The sequence below is a fragment of the Pinus tabuliformis genome, chromosome 4_2, assembly GCF_031772625.1.
Source record: "Pinus tabuliformis cultivar Carrire ecotype Pingquan chromosome 4_2, CPIR1, whole genome shotgun sequence".
Taxonomy (NCBI): Eukaryota; Viridiplantae; Streptophyta; class Pinopsida; order Pinales; family Pinaceae; genus Pinus; species Pinus tabuliformis.
The window spans coordinates 490,435,805-490,457,930 of NC_142304.1; the positions used below are offsets into that span (position 1 = coordinate 490,435,805).

General features: G+C 38.9%; 1 pseudogene; it reads right to left on the reverse strand.

Moving 5' to 3' along the window:
• Positions 1 to 19,029: 19,029 nt before the first annotated feature.
• LOC149170107 (magnesium-chelatase subunit ChlH, chloroplastic-like) lies at positions 19,030 to 21,819 on the reverse strand (annotated as a pseudogene).
• Positions 21,820 to 22,126: the final 307 nt, after the last annotated feature.

Sequence of the window (22,126 nt, forward strand, 5' to 3'; positions counted from 1 at the left end):
AGTACATAATATAGATCATCTAACCTCTTTCCCTGCCTCCATGGGTCGAGCTCACTATCCTAGGAGCTGTTTCAACCACTTCTAAACTAAGCACTGAAAACTAGGCAGTCAAAACAACTTGCCTCTATAAGCTAGGAAACCAATTCATTCATTTAATTTTCACCTTTTTCATGAATGAATCTTCTAGAAGAGGTACATAAGTGTAAAAGTGTCATAAAAGTACATTAATTACATCAAAGAGCATAATAATCCACCCCGAAAAGTCAAACAGGGTCAAACTGCGTTTTTCTGAGCTGTACACTGAAATTTGGAGAAATTTGCCTGACGGGTCGCGCGCCTCTGCCTAACGGGTCGCGCGCCTTTGGGACCACTTTTGGGGCACTTACACGTGTCCAAATTGAGCAAGAGTAGGCTTGTTGGAAAGGTCTATGAGTCTACTTTCCAACCCAACTGGAATTTCTGAATTTGGTGGTCATTTGCCCCTCCAAAAGTGCAATCTCCCAAGACTGCTTTCTATGTCTCAAAAATGTGGCAGAAAGTCATTTTTTGCTTGTTTTTTGACTTTCTGGAGGCCCAAAACTTCATAAAATCTCTTGTCCATGGATGAGAATATGTAACTTCTCATGAAAAATCTGGAAATGCTGAGTTTTTGAAAAATGGAGTTGCCAGGATGAAGGGTCGCGCGGGGGTGAGACCCGTTAATGGAGAAAACCTGTAAATTGCCTGAAAAAACCAAAATTTACCCAAAATGCTCAAAATTTCTTGGGATTTGTGCTGTGGCTAGGCTATTTAGTGCCTTGGTCCTTCAGTGAAGCCTCAGCTAAGATATGGAGGGGATCGGGCCTCTTTCTCCTTTTTTGTGCCTTGGCCAACCGCCTTTGGAACATTTTCATCTTTGCCTTGCACACGTGCATTCTCGCCCAATAATGGTTCTTCATGTTTCTCAACAATTTTTTATCTTGGTTGGCCTTAGCCAACAGCCTCTCCAAGTGAGCATTGAGCTGGATAAGCATGGACTCTTGCTCAACGGGCAATATATCACCGGGTCTTCTTCGATTCAAGTTGCGGTCACTACGAATCCTCCACAACTCATCAAGAGCTTGCTCATCCTCCAACTGTTTGTTGCGCTGCTCTAGATATGAGATTGTCCATTGTGCCCCCTCTAATCTCCTCTGCAATGCATCATTTTCAGCTCTAAGGTGCTGAATGATCTCCTTTGACTCTCGGCTAGGAGAACTGACATCAAGATCAATAAGCTCTATATCTGGAACACCTGATGGTCCCCCATCAATCCTGGGCTGCTTGCCCCTCTCTGATACATGTGCTGCTGAAGAAAGTGAGGCCCCTTTCACCTGATGTGGAGATAACACTCGCTGAGCCGATGAAGAAGGCGAGACCCCTTCCACATGCTGTGGAGAAAGTACTCGCCGAGCTGCTGCAAATAAGGCCCTCTGGCCTCTCTGATAAGTAACCAAAGGTGAGGAGCTGACATGTCTAGTGACGGGGATGTCATGCTGCTATGATGGTTCCCCCTCCTGGTGAATAACCTCAAGATGTGGCGGTGGTGGTACTGTGAAAAGCTCACGAGAGATGAACTCCTCCCATGAGATGCCCTGCTGAGCTAACTGATGTAATACTACAAGCTGAATCAAACCATAATGGTAAAGGCTCCTATACTGTTGTGTCGGGCTCTTTCTCTGCATCATGGACACCATCCTCTCAATGTTCTGATAGAAGAAAACAGGGATGTTCATCATCCGTACATGTGTGAAGTGCATCAATAGGCGAATATGGTACGAATATACCTGTGAAAATCTGCCCTCACAGGTAAAATAGAGCATGATGAGCCTCATCATGGGAGCATACTCACTCCTGAGAAATCTGAAGGGAAACACTCCTGTCAAGTGTCTCATGAGTGCTGGTTTAACGAAAGGCTCAAAATGAACACTGTCCAACACCTTGCGCTTATTCCATACCTCTCCGACATTAGGTATCCCTGTGGCCTGTGTAATCATCTCGGGTGTCAATGTAAAGTCCACCCCGGCAAGGTTGACATGTCCATCATGCAAGTGTAAAACAAATAGGCGAGCCAACTCTCTGTGGCGTTGAATCCGAGAGATCCTCTCACAAAACTCATAGCAAGACATGTACTGGAAACATGAGATTGCCATAGGACAAGCCTGTAAATCTGCCAAAGAAGTGGGCTCCTCTCTCTTATGATGACCACCCTTTCCACCCTTATGAGGCCTCCTCTGTACCTCAATCTCTGAAGCTGATGCCTGCTCATAGGTTTCGGTTTCTGACATTGTTTAAGGAGCAGAGTGGCCAAAATGTACTGTTGTTCCTGCCTTGTAAAATGCTGATTTATATGCTGTTTCAAGGGGGACAAGGAGCATGAGGGGAATGTTAGGGGAGGGACACTTTAAAAGGAAAATGGGAATAAATATATAAAACAGGGATTTAAGGGAAAAAACATTGCAAAAACCATTGCATATGCATCATTATATACATTGTTTACATGGGTATAATGAGAGGTAGGGTTAGAGCTTGATTTTTCATTTTTTTAGGGAAGAGGAGTAGAGTTTAGATTTTCTTTACAAATTTAAAAGGGAAACTTATATAGGAAGACAAGGAAAATGAAATGGGAAATGAGGAAAAATGATTACAAGGGAAAAACCTTAAAACAGCATAAAACCCTAGGCATATTTTACAATTTTAAACCACAGCCATATAGAGCTTTTTCTCTTACACAATGAGATCTTTAAAACATGTATTCATGATGTCTTTAACCATAGCAAGCAGCAATTTGTAAGTAGGAGGGCCTACCTTAGGCAATTTCGCAATTTTGTTGGCTCCTTGGATGATTTGCAGGTGATTTGGTGATTTGGTAAAGAGGGCGCTGACGGGTCGCGCGCCGCTGACGGGTCACGCCCGTTAGAAAACAACACTGCTGGAAGGCGCTTGACGGGTCGCGCGCCTCTGACAGGTCGCGCGCCTCTGACGGGTCGCGCGCCTGGTCTAACGGGTCGCGCGCCTGTCAAGCTCACAATTTCGCTCAAACCCTCGCCCAATCTCTCTTGCAAGTGAGTTAGATGCACAATGAGGGTAAATGGGGGGAGATTGGGCTTTTATAACTTTGATTTGAAATAATTTCATGCCCAAACCCACTTTATAATGTTTTTCTTTGACACTTTATAAAATTGACTTTTCTAGGTTTCCTTTGTCCTGAAATTTACTGATTTAATGCTTTTGCTCGATACTTTTTGCAGGGATATCATCTGAGGGATCTTGGCAAGGGAGCCAGGGTTACATGCTGTCCTTGGAAGCTTTTTGAAATTTCATCACTTTTTACAAAAATTTGAAAAATGACCTTGGCTTTAAAAACAAGGTTTTTAAATCCAAAGTGAAATTAACTGTACAAGATAGAAATTTGCGAAGAAACACCTTTAAAATCATCCCTCTGGCTTGCTGAGCACTTATTGACCTTCAGAGACATGACCTTGTAAACAAACTTGACCAAAACCCTAGACCTAGGAATTTGACCTCAAGCCCAGACAAGACAAGCTTGAAAGTGACTAAGGACTGAAATGACTTGATTCAGCAATGCCAAGAGGGGGACAAAGACACCAGCTCCTCCATCAGGGTTATGGCATGCCTAATGGGATGCAAAAATTGACATTGATGAGACACCTACTTATGCAAATGCAAAGAGCTTTGATCGCTAATGGAGGGCTACAAGACCGAATCTAACAACTGGGATAGAGATCGATCCGATGATGGTTTTGTGATGTCTGACCGTGAGGTGGAATCACTGTTTGATGGGTTGAGGTGGATGGCCTCTAGAAGGCCTGGGTGGTTTTTGATTGATGTGTTCCATGAGATCCCACATTCATGCTTGGAATATGGCACGAGGGTGAATGGTTGAAGAGGGATTTGGCTCAACCATTCTACGATCAGGTGGAACGTGGAAGTCCCATCCCGAGTTTGGATTTTGCTTCATTAATGAAAGATTATTTCTCCTGGTATTTCTATAAGTATTATATTGGTGGATTATATGTGGTGTATATGGTTGTGGTTTCATTGATATTTTTGTCCCTATTATGTTGGTTATGTATATGTTTTATGACAGCAACCATGTGTGGCTCTCATCATGTTTTTACTTGTAATTGAATGATCAATGTATCTATGACCTGATGGATTGAATGGTAGTTGATGTGTTGAGGCATCAATGGTTCTTAGCGATTCTTATCTAAGTATGAGACCCCTATGCTCAAAACTGTTAATTACACCTGTAGATTACACATTTTCAATATGTTTGATGAAATGTTTTCGTGGCTAGTAGGGGTCCAATCAAGGTCTTGAACACGTATTTGCTTTAGTACTGTCATTTCCATATTATTTTACTCAATTCTAGGTAGTGACCTAGGCTCTGGGCCTGAAAAAGATGCCCAGATCTCGAAGTCGCTGGCATAGCACTGACAATTTTGGTCTCTAGTCGTTGGCAAGCAAGCCTCTGAGAGCAACTTTGGGTTTCTGGTCGCCCTCATGTCTATAGCATGGGAGCGACTGAGGCTCAAGTCGTCCAAAATTTTAGTGGGACCCCAAGGTAAGTTGTTTAAAGTATTGGATTGGTTCCTGAGGGTCTCGTAGTTGATGATTAATGTTCGTATGGTGTGTTTCTATCAGTTCCACTTCCTTAACATGACTTAGGAGGTCGAATCATATCATAGTGGGCTCTCGTCGCATGTTTACCCTGGTTGACTGGTTGCTTGGGTAGATGTGGAAGGAGGGTGTTACAAATGACCTCCCATTTCCACTCTAGAAGAAGAATCTGTTGAAGCAACTGACCTGGATGCTTACACACTTCTTTGAGTTGCTAACAGTCCAAACATTTCACCACGAACTCTGGCCTTCCTTCTTTAAATTCGGCCAGTAGTAAAACTTCTTCACTATTGTCAATGTCTTATGGTATCCTAAGTGACTTAAATATGGTTCTACATGAAACTCCCTCAAGATAAGCTTCTTGAGTTCACTATCATCTGACACATAGATCATGTCCCTAAATATCATCAAGCCATCTATTGTAAGATGATAATCCACATCTTGATCACCTATACCATGTTGTAACCTGAGCATAAGCTCCTTGGACCTGTCATCGTGTTGTCCTGCCTATAAGGTCCGATCTTGTAAATATGTCCCATATGATCTCACTACTGCAACATGGTTCAACTGTACTTTCCTACTGAGACCATCCGCAACCATGCTCTCCTTTCCTTTAATGTACTTGATCTCAAATTCAAACTCACTAAAGGTAGCCAATCATCTAGCTTGTCTGGCATTCAGATTCGATTGGTCAAACAAATATCTCAACTCACTATGATTTCTCATCAACACGAACATCCTAACGATAAGATAATGTCTCCACATCTTCAAGGCATGAATAATAATTGCCAACTCAAGATCATGATTCACGTAGTTCTGTTCGTGCTCATTCAATTTCCTAGAATCATAGCATATCACTTGTCCCTCCTACATAAGGAATCCACGAAGCCCTCTCTTGCAAGCATATGTACATACTACAAACTCTTTATCCATGTCTGCAATCTTTAACATTGGAGCATTTGTCAACAACTGGTTCAACTGCTCAAAACTGGTTGCACACTCCTTTGTCCATTCAAACTTCTTACCTTTCCTCTGCAATGATCTAATACGATATGCAACGCGTGAGAAGTTCTTGATGAACCTCTTGTAGTAACCTGCTAAGCCCATGAACACTAGTAGAAAATGGCTAATTAATTTCTAAAAAAATGACTAAAATTTGCATATAAATGACCATTTCTCAGTCGGTGACCAGTAGTAGCTAATTTACAATATCTTATAACGCGACCAGCTTTTAGTCATTTTTAGCTTAGTCATTAATTGGTTGTCTCAATTTTATCGTGTAGTAGTATATTTAGTCATAAATTTGGTAATTAATTTAGTCATAATTGCCACAATTAATGACCAAATATACAAGAAAATATATTACTATGTGATCACCCAAGAAAACCAATTATTGACCAAAATGTTAGTCATGTTATAAGATACTGTAAATTAGCTACTCATAGTCATATATATGGAAATTTTAGTCATCGTTTGAAACCAGTTAGTGACCAAAGAAATATGACTAAATTTTAGTCATGTTATAAGATACTGTAAATTAGCTACTGATAGTCATATATATGCAAAATTTAGTCGTTCTTTGTAACCACAAATTTATCATTTGTTGTAGTCATTTATCTTTTTTTGGTAGTTTCATTATATAAACAACTAATTTAGTAGTTTATATTCATTTCATTTACTTTCATTAATAATCATTATAAATGACTAATTTAGTCGTATATTCATTTGATTTGTGTTCATCATTAATCAATATAAACTATTAATTTAGTAGTTTTAGATTGATTTTTATGTATTCATTATTAATCAACATAAATTAATTAGTATGATTTTGTGACTAAATTTAAAAAATGTCATACAATGTGCATGTTCATCTAATATGAAAACTCAAAGTTGCATATGTTAATTAAAATACTAAATAATATCAAGTGCAACTATAAATAATTTCAACTACATATATTATATTATATGAAATGTTAAAGTATTACAATATGAGTTTCCAACTTAATATTGGTTGGACTACAATTTACAGATGAAATGATGTTCATCACTTCAAAACATTATCATTGTGTTGCCAAGGCATTGAAGGTGAATTCAACTGTAAAGATTTCACCATCATTCTCTATGTGTGTGTCTTATGCGGGATATTGGCTCTAAGCATATCACTAGAGCAGTTCTCTTCTCTCTCTCTTTTTGTATTTGTTGCTCAAGTGTTATTGCTCTCCTCTTCCTTCGATTCCTTCTTCTTAGCATCAATATTGAGTTCCTTTTTGAAAACAAAATAAGATACAATGTAGAGTGTAAGATATGAAAGGCAATGAACACTATAATATAAAATAAATTAGACTATAAATATTTTATACGACATATACCTGCACATCAGCAATGTCAAAGCCATTTTTCCCCATACAAGCAAGAAACTCGAACAAATTTTCTTCAGTTGAGCGATAGTGGCCAATATAATGTGGCCAAATGACCTATATAAACAAAGCAAATATAATATCACCATAGAAAATAAAACATTAGTACCTTAGTATTCAACCTTCGGGGAAAGATTAGGCACAATCATGTCAACTAAGTTACATGCTTAAAAGATCAAGTTGTAGATAACTTGTGAAAACAAATAATCTGAGGCGTGATGTTTAATCCTTGTCATTTTATTTACAACAACATTTCATTTTCTAACGCATGAACTTGGTCAAGTATATAAATAACATGTACTCAAATAACAACATGAAAGTAAAATTTTTGGATAGTCAAGAAAATTGTTGAACACAAAATAGCTATAAGGATTCCAATCAATATCGTGTAATACTAATTTCATCTTCAATCTTTGGTTGTTGTTTAAATGGACATGATACCAAGTATTTTCAATTTCATAGTTAAAAGACAAAACAAAATCAAAAGAAACGTTCAAAATACAATCAAACAATAAAGAGAGGATATCATGGAATGAACATTACAATTATAAAAAAATTGTTTACCTATCCACTGATGTCTTGCCTAGCATTCCTAAAAAATTTGCTTGCCCAAAATAACCATGAGGTGAAAGAATCGCAACATTAAAAACCATAGGAATCCATACTAGAAACATTTACAAAGTCAATGGCTCAAGGGCTTGAAGGATCTCTAACAACAAATGAATCATATCCAAGACATGCTCTACATTGTCTCCCCGTCCTTTTTCCAATCACATTTCTTGTAACCTTCCCACAACAGAGTCAAGTAACAATCAAACGAAGGCATTGAAATTTGTTTTTATCTTTTATATCTATAAAATTTGAATCTGATTTGTTTCAAGAACATATTAATTCATATTTAAAGCCTTCCTGACATATGAGAAGATATCAATCAAGTAGGACATCAGAAAAATCGACCTCAATGAGGTCCTCAAACAATTTCTACAATATCAATACTTTTCTTGTTGTGATATCTTGGGTAGAAAAAAAAACATATCTCCAAAAGAAAAATCCATATATTACTTATGTTCAAACTCTATATATGGTGTATTCTTAGGCAATTTTTTAAGATGTTCCTTTGCCTTTACCAAAGCAAACTATAACTTGGTTAAACTCTGTATCCTTTCATTCAACATCTATTTCTGCAAGATAAATGTCACACATTATTCTTTCCCATTTCTCAACATGCTACATATGATAAATTGAAGGTCACATAAAACCAAGAGAAACCCATTTTCTAACCAAAACAAACAAACAAACAATGCGTCTAATAAAACTTCATTCTAATATCAACATATGAAAAGAGAGTGGACCATTTTTTCTGCTTGACTTTGCCTATTTTTGTTATGAAAGTGCTCGAGCTTCAGGAACCAACAAATGTGAGGGAAGTTGTAAATCTGAAAAAAATTATGTTGACCTTTGTAGACTTCTTCAAAATGATGTGAATGATGCCATTTTCAGATGTGGTAAATCTCATAATAAGAAATGGCCACATTGGATGTAGAGATTAAATATAAAAAATTGTGGACATGGCATGCATTCTAATAAATTGCATTCTATGATTACCATGGGCCTCCATGGGTTACATGTCCTCATTATGTTAGTCTTGATAATGAAAGAGAGATGGCAATGATAAGTATGGATGGTCCTAGTTTGTATGGTGGATATCTTCAAACCAAGGTCATCTTCTTAATGAACCTAGGTTCTAACATGGTAAACCTGGATTTGGTCCTCACCCAGCTTCATTCCATCATACTTTTTCAAGGCTCAAGTGGACATAATGGTCCTTCAGATTATAATAGGGTTTCTTTTGAGGTTATAAATAAAGCTTATCCAAAGAAAATGGATTTTTGGGCTCCAATAGATATGGATAATTTAAATGATAACAATCTTATGTTTTTTTCCCAAGATTCAAATGTCGGGATACATTTTACTGATTTACTAATAGATAGAATGAGAGAAATAATCCATGAGGAGCATCTACTAGTCATTGTGACTAGGGAAATACTCGAAGATAATAAGACAATTTAGGTTCAAATCAAAGATGGTGTTGATTCATGTAGTTCCTTAGTTTTTGGTAGTTTTTGAGGTAGGAATTTTGGTTCTTCAAGGGTAGGGTCCTTCAACTTAATTGTATTTGTCTTGGTCCTATTACCCAAAATAAAAACATAATCAACAAAGAGTAAATATGTTAAGTTTAGGGCTCTTCCTATTTGTATAGTTTTCAAGCTTATAATTATTTTTTACTCTGTTATAGCTCTGTTGAGACCACCTACTCTACAGTCAAAAATAGCAGAGGAGCCACTAGACATACCTACCCATGGTCTCTTGTAGGCATGATAGAAGAATAGGTTGATCCATTAATTAGAATTGCAAAGATATTGAGGAAAGAAAATTCATTATCTAGTTAACCAATTGCACATTGAACCCTATATGGATGAGTAGCCCTAAATAAATCCAGTTTGCTCTATCATATGCCTTGGAAAGACAAACTCACTAACATTGCTTGTAATTTCTTGGTTTGATGTTATAAATTCCTTTTTGGGCTACTCCTATTCCGTAATGGATTTGTTTCCCAGGAAGGATGCCAAATTGTTCTAATGACATGGAATCAACTTAGTGGATTTTGACCCTACATGCAATAATTTTTGCAATGATTTTGTAGATGCAATTACATAGTGATATGGGTCTGAAATCATCAAAAGTTTCATTCTTGTCTAATTTTTGGGATTAAAGCCTAAAATGTTGAATTGAAAGCTCCCAAATCATGCCTGTGTATTTGAATTTGTCAACAATTCTTAGTTGGTCTATTTGAAAGAAGTCATATAACCCCTGGAAGAATTCTATTGTCCTGCTAAGTGGTTGAGGGTTCTTATCCTTTTGGAAATAGTGCAGAATTGTCTGAAATTATTACTTTGATATTGGATCCATCATTGCCTCATTACCCATCTCGCCTAAAAAACTGGGGAAATGTGAAGTCATCTTTAACTATCTCTCTTAAATTTATTTTGTCATCCTCTTTACAAATTCCCTCAAAATGGTTTGCAGATGAGAAAACTACTCCTCGAGATGAGACACCTTCTCATGAGGCAAATTTTGTTTATAAACAACATCTTGAGGCAATTTTTCATTATAATTATGAGATGCTAAAGAGAGAAAAATTCTTCTATTTAGTAAAGGACATGCACAAATGTTAGTGATTTGGTACAAGGAAAGACATGGGCAGCGAGGGAATTGTGGATTCCCTACAAATATTTTCCCAAAAGTGACACGTGATGATGTATGCTTATTACACAACTATATTTGAGAACATGCACCACTTTGAAGGCAAGACTATTTTGGATGTAGGTGTAGGAAGTGGTAATTTGGCAATCTAGTATGTACAAGCTAGTGCAAGGAAATTTTATGTTATTGAAGCAACCAAAATGTTAGAACATGTATGTCCACATGTAACCAGAAATGGTGTTAGCCACACTGTTGATGGAAATGAAGGACCTATGGAGGATTTCATTTTTATTAAAATTTTGATGTCATTATCTCAGAGTGGATGGTGTATTTCCATATACATGAATCCACGTTTTGGTGATCCATAGACGTGATCAATTTTTGAAGTTGACTACAATCATGGAATCTATGTGTACACTTAGTTCTCATTACTGATGTTGTAGTCACATGGTGGCCTTGTTGCATGCAATAGTTACATGTTACATGTTGATGAATGAACTCAAGCATTGGCTATAGTTTAGTTATTGACTTTGGATTATGAAGTTGAGTTTGTGAATTGGAAATGTTAGAAGAGAGAATTCTCCAAGCTGCAATTCATAAAATTTATATTGTGTTGCTTCTTTCACTACTAGGGGTAAAGTGCCCCACAACCCCTAAATTGGAGACAACTATGGCCTTTAAGAAATTCACTACTTGGCCGCACTAGTTCTCCACATCGTACCATGTTGAGGGATCTTAAGAGGAATCGATCTATTTGGGAGTGTCCAAATGCTGGAAGAGAAAGTTTGTTCAGATTTAAATGGAAAAGATTGTACATATCTCTTAGGATCAGTTTAATATGTTTAGCTTGAATAAAGTAGGTTATTTCTGTTGTAATGAATATCCACAAGGCCTGCTCAAAAAGGTCCTTTTGAAAAATATCCATTAGAGAACCAGATCTGTTCCAAGCAAAAATAACCATTTCCTACGGAATACAAACAAGTTTTATTTTATTTCACATTTAGTTCCCATGTCTAAATGATCTTGGACGTTGACATGGGTGAAAGGATCTTCCATAGTATTTAAATGCATGGGGGAATCCTTGTTGGAGTTTTCATTTAGGTGGCATGTTCCTGTTTTGGGATTTATTGTCTCTTGAAATAAGCCTTTACTAATACCATGGTTTGATGAATCTTCTGTCTGATAAATTCCATCTTGTTTAGTACTGACAAGTAAGGCCATAAAATTAGAACATGCAAACTCTTAAACAAAGTTGGAACTTGATAGGATACCAGAAACTGGATAAGATTAGGGCATAATATCATGATCAATCAAGCTCTTGCTGAAATAATGTGCAACATCGCATTGAGACACACCCATATCATTGTTAACCATCAGGGAAATGGATCATGAGACAAGTCATCTGCTAAATTACCTACTTTTCCAAAGGCATAAATAGATGCCTCAAATTTATTACAATATCTATTCGAACCTATCTCACCCCGCCATGTTTTAGAAGTAATCAAAGGAATATTGCACTGTTAAAATCCAGCTATTGACAAGTAAGAATTTTAAGAAGTCTCTCGCAGTTTTTCACCCAACCTTTGATCCACAGCAGGAAACTTAATATCAACATCCCCATCATAATTAAGAGTGGAAAATTCTTCTAGAAGATTAGTTGATCTTTGGGCTCAGAACTAGGCATTGACAATTGGTTCATTCTTCCATATATTTGTAATGCTTGCATGGCATCAGTAAGATGTGTTGAAAAGGATAAACACCATCTAGACTTGAAAGGCATCTAAAAATTCTCATGTGTTGTGCTACCTCAATATCTTCCAGCTTTGTTCCAACCAACAAATCCATGAATTCAATTCCAGGTTTCATGTGTTCTCTCAAAGTAGCACAAACAACCCTTGTGAGAGGAGATGAGTGCTACGGTGAAAATTTCTTAAATGCAACAATAATATGTTGGCCACTTACAAATGATAATGGTAAGAGGGGTAAACCAAACAGTTGTAGCACGACCTCTATACCCTTTTTCTCAGCAAAACCCCCCATATGTATCTGTGTTATGCAAATTATTCTCTAAGAGACGTGTAGCATTACTTATACAATCTGGAAAAGGATTTTATGTTTGAAGGCAAATTTTCAGCGGAAGTATCAACCCCCCATCTCAAATGTTTTCCTTGTTGTTTCATCTCCCTCCACTGAACTAACTATTTTATGTTCTAAATTAGTCTCCATGGGAACAAGCACAAAAGAGTTGGCAAATTCTTGTATCAGGGAAGACAATTCATCACCAGATCCAAGTTTTGCAATAGTATTTAAGATTTCAATCAATACATCCACCCTAGGACCCCTCAAAGAAGCATAATTTCACATAAGCGCATCCAAGGCAGATGATATGGATCCAGGAGTGTCACCTACCAAAAGCTAGTAAGTAGGTTTTTGATGTAAAACATTTCACAAAACACATTAGAGCACCACGATCATTAATAGCTTGAAGACCACGTTTATTAAGGCACAAAGCATCCAAGCATTGTGGTATACAAGCTACTGCACCTGCAGAAGGGAGGAAACCAACCATGAAGGCATCCAAAAAATCATTAGGCAGTGTTAGCACTGCTATATAATTCAACATGCGGAGGGCCAAATATCAGCTTGACCATGTTCTTGGTGCTTAAAGGGAGCTTGCAACAGTCTTTCCTCCCCTCCTCCTTTAGTTTCCTCATTTTCTTTTAGCCCTCCATATCTCTGGTTTTGTCCTAAAACCTCCATTTCCTTCTTTCCTTTCATCCTCCTTGTTCTCCTAACTCCATTATTACTGTTGTCTTCTATAAACCATGTTTAAGCCACCTTTTGCCTCATTCATATAAATTATAACCCTTGAAACCCCATGTAGCCCGTGCTTTCATTTGTTCCTCGCGTTAACCGTTTCCCTGTCATAACAATGGGAAACCCGTGTATTAACCCAGCAGCAATCGCAGTCGTTGATCTACTGATCTAACAGTCGCCATTGATCGTTCCCACGTAATAAACCTCTTGCATGTTTCCTCCCATCTCACCATCCATCGAAGATCTGACGGTGGACACTTCCCCCGATCGCGTGACTTGCATGCTTTTTAACCCATGGGGCAGCGGTATTAGCCTGCCACGTGGCGCCTTGGTACAGGAGCGCGCCCCGTGGTACGAAAACTGCCGAGCCCCGGTAGGTGGTGCGGGGAAACCGCCCGCCCGCAATACCGCCTTTCCCCTATGTTTAAACCTCGCGCACCTCTCGCGCCCGATCGCCATCGGATCTGCCTGACTGCGATCTGACGACTGAAAATTGTCTTCGCCTGTCCGCCTCCCGATTCCTCCCGCCAATGATCTCCGCCATTCGATTATTTAATCTAACGGCTAATGTTTATCCACCTTCTGCTCATGTTTCTGCCATGATTTTTAACTCCTTTGACTGTTTGGAGCTCCCGATGGACAACAACGATCAATTACCTGTACCCGGCACATTCAAGCTTCAACCACTGCATTCAAGGAGCAGATGGCCGAAGGACAAACAAGACCGCCTCAAGCAGTGAAGAGCATTTATCAGGCATGGACTTTAATCCATAATTCACTCCAGCTGCCAGAGAAGGACATCAGACTATCTAAAAAACCAATTTTGTCCATTAAAGTCAGCAGATGGTATCAGAGACCCATATCTGATTGTAAATGCGGTTGGTGGTCCGTTATGAGACCTCCACGCATAGGCTAGCAGAGATATTTTGTAATCAACCTCTATATATACTCACAAGACATAATGTAATAGGGGTTGATGAGTGTTATCTTGTTGTAAGGTTCAACTTCTAAAGACTGTAACTACTGTGATACCTGCAGCGTCTGGTCTTCATTTTCAGCTAATACAAGCTTCTTTTGTTGTTAACTGCTCACTTTCCACTTCTTCTTCTTTGTTCCAGGCTGTGCCTATTATGCATTTATTCATTTGTTGTAGATGTTTAGCATTAGAGGGGCTGTCATCCCACCTCCGTGTTAGAATCTAGTTAGTATTATTGAATGTGTACGCAGGTTTCTGTTGTTTTAATGCCAGAGAGCTGTCATCCTGTCTGTGCATTAGGAAATAGAATTTACTGACCTTTTAACTTGTTGCAGCCAGCCATCACAGGGTCCTGTGCATCTGCTGGTGTGGTCAGTCTTCTCCATCATCACATTTTCTTTAAACTGTGAGTAATTGGTGGTTAAAATCCTTGTAGTCTAGGGGTGTTCACCCATGTCTGGGGTCAAGTACATTAGAAGTGGTTATCTGGCTTGAATATGCAACATTTCTTTCATTCATCCACCATTTATTTCCAACATTTTTGTTGAGTTGTAATGTTCCCGAGCATCTCCGAGATACAACCTAGGAGAGTTTCTTGGGGTGATAACATTAATTGGCGCCGTTGCCGGGGAGAGGAGAATTGAAGCTCAGCTTCCCTGGGAGAACGACACAGTTCCAGATTTTGATGATAGACAAGGTCTGGACACATATTTTGGTTGTAATCATCTATCTGGCAACTCCATTGGAGGAATACAATCCTTTGGCGACTCCACATTGAAGTTCTGGCTCAGTTGGTGAGGCATGTTCGGAGATATCTTCAGAAACCAGCAGCTGAACCAGTGCCTGATCCTGAGAAGATCGTTCAGCAGAAGAAAATATTGCAGTAAGGAGCATCCGAATCAGGTAAGCCTTGAAATTTTATGTATCTCTGCCAGTGTAGAAATACCTTCAAAGATTCATACAGCTCCTTAGTCATTTATTTCCCTTTCAGACCTCAGAAGAAAGAAGCTTTCCATGTTGTCCATCATATTCCTCTGTTTCTATCATTCTTTTCATTGATTCGTTCCACTCAGTCCACCAGTATCCCTTTCATATACCTCAGCCATGGCAAGTCAGCAAGCTCTTACAAAGATAGAACGAATAGTTGCTACTAGGTATGGACCCTTAGTCTTGCCTACCCCTTTGAATGCCATGCCTGCAGGAGATTATCAAGAATTTATGCCTAATTTTACTAGTGCAGAAGGAATAACAGCTGAAGAGCACCTTGAATCTTTTTATTGTTATGCTGATAATCTAGATATCAATGAAGAGGATGTCTGGATGAGGGTTTTTGTCCAAAGCCTAGATGGGAAGCTAGAAAATGGTTCAGAAATTTACCCCCTAGGTCTATTGCAGACATTGAGGCCCTAGATGATGTTTTCCTAAAGCACTGTGGAAATAATAGAGATTTGCTCTTTTATCATGATGAATTTGGGAACTTGCAAAGAGAATATGGTGAGCTGTTGTCTGATTTCAACAAAAGATTCAACCTTATGTACAACAGAATACCAGATGAAATAAAGCCTACCCCTGCTTCTTCTATGCTCAGTTATGCTAGTGCCTTCGATTCTCAGTTCTGCTTGCTGTTGAGAGAAAGAAAATGTGCTTCTTTGGCTGATATGCAAGATGCAGCTTTTGAAGTTGAATCGAACATTCTGGCTGCAGAGAGACTTGAAGGAGATGTTGAAAGCAGAAGACAGGGAGGAGAGTCCTCATCATCCTCAGAACCTGGGATTGATGAATTAGCTAGGATGATTGAGTTTTTGACCTTTGAAGTTTCCAAGTTAAAGGCTGAGCAGTATTCTAAAGTAGCAGGAGCTCCTTGTTCCTTTTCTCTTCCAACTCCATATCCATGTAGAGGAACACAGGAGCAGTTGCAGATTTTGTGGAGAAACAGAGATGCAAACGAAGATCAAAGGGTGAAGACCCTTTGTCAAAATATAGTCATGGAAGAAGAGTAACCTGAAAAAGAGGAGGAGGTCCATGGTTCGGAAGGTGCTCCTTTCCTAACTAGAGCTGCATATGAAGAAGCAGTATCCAAGAGCACTGCTTATCAGTTTGTTGTACCTACAGAACAACAAGCTTATCAGCAGAAGCAGCCAGCAGCAGGTCCCTTCCTCCATGAATCTGAGCCCGAAGCCAGCTCATCTTCTCATGGCTATGCAGATCTGCCAATTTTCTAGCCTGCTTTTGCCCCCAGTCCAGTGATTAAAAAGGGAGAGGAAAGCTCCCCATCATCTTTTGTCCCTCTGTCTGCTCAAGTAAAAATCCCTCAAAGTTGCCACTTAAACACTGATGCAGAACATAATTCAAAGCCCAAGGCTGATACTGATCATCTCAGTCTTGATATTCTAATGCCTGCTCAGATGGCCTCCACACAGACTGAAAGGGCAGCTTATCAGATGACAGAGGAAGACGATGTGCAGTCTTGGAATTCCTCCTTGGATGAGGATTGTTATAACAAATATTCAGGAGCAGAAAAGGTCTCTGTGTCCCCTGCACAAGAAATTGATGGTTCATCATTCATATTAGTTGTGCAGACCACATATGACACAGAAATGTGCATAGCAACAATGATTATTCAGCAGGTGTGCAAAGGCTCCTGTAAACAACATCCAAGGAGGAGAATACACAGAAGGGAAATGAAATTTGATCCATATCTGCCTATTAAGGTCAAATTTCCTAAACTGTTTGAGGTAGAGGATCAATTAAATCCGGTTTTGCTGATCTATGATGAACCGGATGACAGGCACCAATTTTGATGGCCCAGCAGACGGGCAGTTTTTGAAGTTTTAAGTTTTTAGGCTTTAATGATTGTAAGCAGTTTTTTTTTTTTTTTTTTTTTTTCAGTTTTAAGTGAATACCTGGTCTGACTCCATGCCCAATGGATACTAGGCACTATTTTTAAGTTGATTTTGTATGAAGGCATTGGTCTACAGTTCTTGAGACCTCACAGGGAGGATCTCATCCCCAAAAGGAGCCAATGTTAGCACTGCTATATAATTCAGCATGTGGAGGGCCAAATATCAGCTTGATCGTGTTCTTGGTGCTTAAAGGGAGCTTGAAAAAGTCTTTCCTCCCCTCCTCCTTCAGTTTCCTCGTTTTCTTTTAGCCCTCCATATCTCTGGTTTTGTCCTAAAACCTCCATTTCCTTCTTTCCTTTCATCCTCCTTGTTCTCCTAACTCCATTATTACTGTTGTCTTCTATAAACCATGTTTAAGCCACCTTTTGCCTCATTCATATAAATTATAACCCTTGAAACCCCATGTATCCCGTGCTTTCACTTGTTCCTCGCGTTAACCGTTTCCCTGTCATAACAATGGGAAACCTGTGTATTAACCCAGCTGCAATCGCAGCCGTTGATCTGCTGATCTAATGGTCGCCATTGATTGTTCCCGCGCAATAAACCTCTTGCATGTTTCCTCCCATCTCACCATCCATCGGAGATCTGACGGTGGACGCTTCCCCCGATCGTGCGACTTGCGCGCTTGTGAACCCGCGAGGCGGCGATATTAGCCTGCCACGTGGCGCATTGGTACAGGATCGCGCCCCGCGGTATGAAAACTACCGAGCCCCGGTAGGTGGTGCGGGGAAACCGCCTGCCCACAATACCATCTTTCCCCGTCGTTTAAAACTCGCGCACCTCTCGCACCCGATCGCCACCGGATCTGCCCGACTGCGATCCGACGGCTGAAAATTGTCTTCGCCTGTCTGCCTCCCGATTCCTCCCACCAATGATCTCCGTCGTCTGATTGTTTAATCTAACGGGTAATTTTTATCCGCCTTCTGCTCATGTTTTTGCCATGATTTTTAACTCCTTTGACTATCTGGAGCTCCCGATGGACAGCAACGATCAATTACCTGTACTTGGTACATTCAAGCTTCAACCATCGCATTCAAGGAGTAGATGGTCGAAGGACAAACGGGATCGCCTCGAGCAATGAAGAGCATTTATCAGGCATGGACTTTAATCCATAATTCACTCCAGTTGCCAGAGAAAGACATCAAACTATCTAAAAAGGTCGATTTTGTCCATTAAAGTCAGCAGATGGTATCAGAGACCCATATCTGATTGTAAATGCGGTTGGTGGTCCATTATGACACCTCCACGCATAGGCTAGCAGAGATATTTTGTAATTAACCTCTATATATACTCAGAAGACAGAATGTAATAGGGGTTGATGAGTGTTATCTTGTTGTAAGGTTCAACTTCTGGAGACTGTAACTACTGTGATACCTGCAGCGTCTGGTCTTCATTTTCAGCTAATACAAGCTTCTTTTGTTGTTAATTGCTCACTTTCCACTTCTTCTTCTTTGTTCTAGGCTGTGCCTATTATGCATTTATTCATTTGTTGTAGATGTTTAGCATTAGAGGGGTTGTCATCCCAACTCTGTGTTAGAATCTAGTTAGTATTATTGAATGTGTACGTAGGTTTCTGTTGTTTTAATGCCAGAGAGCTGGCATCCTGTCTGTGCATTAGGAAATATAATTTACAGACCTTTTAATTGGTTGCAGCCGGCCATCATAGGGTCCTGTGCATCTGCTGGTGTGGTCAGTCTTCTCCATCATCACATTTTCTTTAAACTGTGAGTAATTGATGGTTAAAAGCCTTATAGTCTGGGGGTGTTCACCCATGTCTGGGGTCAAGTACAGTAGAAGTGGTTATCTGGCTTGAATATGCAACATTTCTTTCATTCATCCACCATTTATTTCCAACATTTTTGTTGAGTTCTAATGTTCTCGAGCATCTCGAGATACAACCTAGGAGAGTTTCTTGGGGTGATAACAGGCAGAGCAACAACATCTAGAACAGAATAGCAAGTTGGATCTTTGTGAATAAGATCACTCGTGATTATAGTTGTGACTGAAAAGACCCCACCACTAAAGTCTTTTGATATTCTGAATATAGTGCACAAGAAAAATCGCAAAGAAATCTCTTCAGATCCATATAGTTAAAAAAATTGTCTGGGTAACAAACATCAATCATTCCCACTTTCTTGCCAAGCATAAATTTCAGGGATCCATGAGTTTCAAAATGCAAGACATCATCAGCGTTAAATATTTTATCCAAAAAAGATTAATAAGTAGCAAATCCATGGTGTGGACTTGCTGACTTTACGAAAATAAGCGTCATTTGATCGCCTTCATATATGAAAGTTGGTTGCACTCCAATGAAAACATTTCCAGATTGTTTTCCATATACAAGCAGGTTCTCCCCATCAGAGTTAAGGTTCTTTGGAGGCTTGCCCCAATTTTCTTCCAAAGCCTTAGCATAAGGTGCTAGCTGTTGATACTCTCTCACATTCATTTCTTAAGCAATATTAAAATTTGGGATGTTTAACTTAACTTCTTTTCTTCAATCAGTGCTTCAGAAGTATCTCGCAAACCTTCTACATTATATCCATCTGTCTTTTGTTCCTGTAATACACTGAAAATTGAAGAGAATACATTGAGGTAGGTTGCAGTGCCAACATTTCCTTTGTCAGTTGGGAAGCTAAATACAGATATGGTTATTTTCTTTTCCTCCCGCAGACGTGCAAGTAATAATATATTGCATTAGTGAAGATTATCGTTATACCCAACTTCAATTATCTTAATTAGGTTGTAACATGCAAAACAAATTGAAATGGCATTTTGACATGATCACCTTTGTTATTTGCTTTAGCTGAGCCCACTTGATATCCCTTGTACAAAGTTGTTCAAAACTTATGAAGTGCATGGGACTTGCCTACACATCAATATAAAGAAGTTAGAAACAAATTTTTACAGCCACTTCAAAAGAACCTTGCAATGGCTCAAGAGAAATTTTGATCCTACATATGTGTATGGTACCATGACCCTTGTTTTGGTATTCTAACATTGATGTAATTATAATTTTACTTTCGCAACAAGGTTAACAATTTTAGATAGATTATATTGTTAACAAATTATCTAATTGATGAACTTGTTGAAACAATGTTCAGAAAAATAATCAAACCTACCCATTCTTGCATCATAGCCTGAGAAAACAATCGGCTCCAAATCACCAACCTGAATTGGATGCAATCCTAAAGTGTTGATAAGCCACTCCTTTGTAGTTTATAACACTAATAGCAAGGCCATAATGTAGGGAACATCAAGCTTGGACAAAGCTTCTATAGCACAAGGATGATCTTGCCTAACAGGTCCACCCACAAGTGTAAATGCAGTCAAGGAAACCAAAACATCTACAAGATATTTCTTTGTTATTGGATCATACAATAAATGCTCCACAGGGGTGGAAAAATCCAATCCACCTAAAAATATTGGCACAACCTTTGCATCTCTAGCTTTCAATTCCATCACAACAACCACATAATGACTATTGTCACCAATAATAATGTGGCTTCTTTGCAAGGTGCTACCAATGATTGGTGCATTTGGATTTTTGGGTTTCTCATTTCAAACTTTCTAGTGTCATACCAATTCAAATACTCTTTAAAATCATCATACATGCAAGGATCCAGAGGGTTCCGTATTCCCGTGTCCAAATAGATGACTAGATCAGCAAACTCCAATTATGTTTTATTGAGAGTAGGCACATACAACCCTGTAATCATCTTAAAGAATTTTTCAAGATTCTTTAGGGATCCACCTAACGAAAAATGCAAACTCGTGATATAGACTCTAGCACCCTGAGCCTGGTTGCTTGGTAGATACTTGAGGACTTTGGGTAGGGTCCTAACCAGCTTAAGCATGCTTTCCTCAAAGCTCGATGAACTCTTATTTCTTTTAAACATTTGAAAGAAAGAGCTTTTGGATTGGCCCAAATGAGACATACTGAAATAACCCAGTTTATTTAGTCTCATTACTTCTAGCATTGAAGGGAAAGCCAAGAGATCATTCAGTCTTTGTCTTTCTATGTCCACTACAACCTTTACCTTTTGAGCAAGTTCCTCGACAAATATTAGAGATCTGATGAATATATTGGCATCAGAGAGATCTTTGTAGAACGTGTTGTAGGTATTTTTGTCTCTTATATCCTCTAGAAGGTACCCAACTATCTCAACTACAACACATTTTCTTTTATGGTTAAGATTCTAGACTCTGCACTTACAAAAGCCCGGTATTGAGCTTCAAGAACCACATAGACTATTTTCACACTAGGTAGACTCTGAATTCTTTCTAGAGTAATTCGTCTAACCTCTGGCATCCATTGTGTGTATAAACCATTTCCAACAATTGCAGAGGTTGCCTAATATGAATTTCAACCCAAATGACAACTATTAAGAATTGTGAAATGAAATAGGAAATATAATAATTCAGTTTGGATATTATGTTAGTATAAGAGTTGATTGCTTACTTCTTGTGCTTTTTAGTAGATGTGTTTAAAAGGATAAACACCATCTATACTTGAAAGGCATCTCAAAATTATCATGTTTTGTGCTACCTCAATATCTATCAGCTTTGTTCTAACCAACAAATCCATGAATTCAATTCCAGGTTTCATGTGTTCTCTAAGAGTAGTACAAACAACCCTTGCGAGAGGAGATGAGTGCTACGGTGAAAATTTCTTAAATTCACCAACAATATGTTTGCCACTTACAAATGATAATGGTAAGAGGGGTAAACCAAATAGTTGCAGCACGAACTCTATACCCTTTTTATCAGCAAAATCCCCCATATGTATCTATGTTGTGCAAATCATTTTCTAAGAGATGTGTAGCATTTCTTATACAATCTAGAAAAAGGGTTCTGTTAGCACTTGAAATTTCACCTCGGGCTGAGAAAGGTAAACTCCAAGGCAACATTAAACCACTTAGCCTTGTAGCTAGCCCTACGGGGCAGGAGAGGGCTCTCTCCGGTCTATCTCGGTAGAGATCTTCAACGGGCGAGATAACCAATAAAGAACACTGATTTTAGATTAGTAAAGTGATAAAAGGTTTGATTTGAGATTTTTAGGATTTTGGTGGAAAATCGGGAAAAGGCAA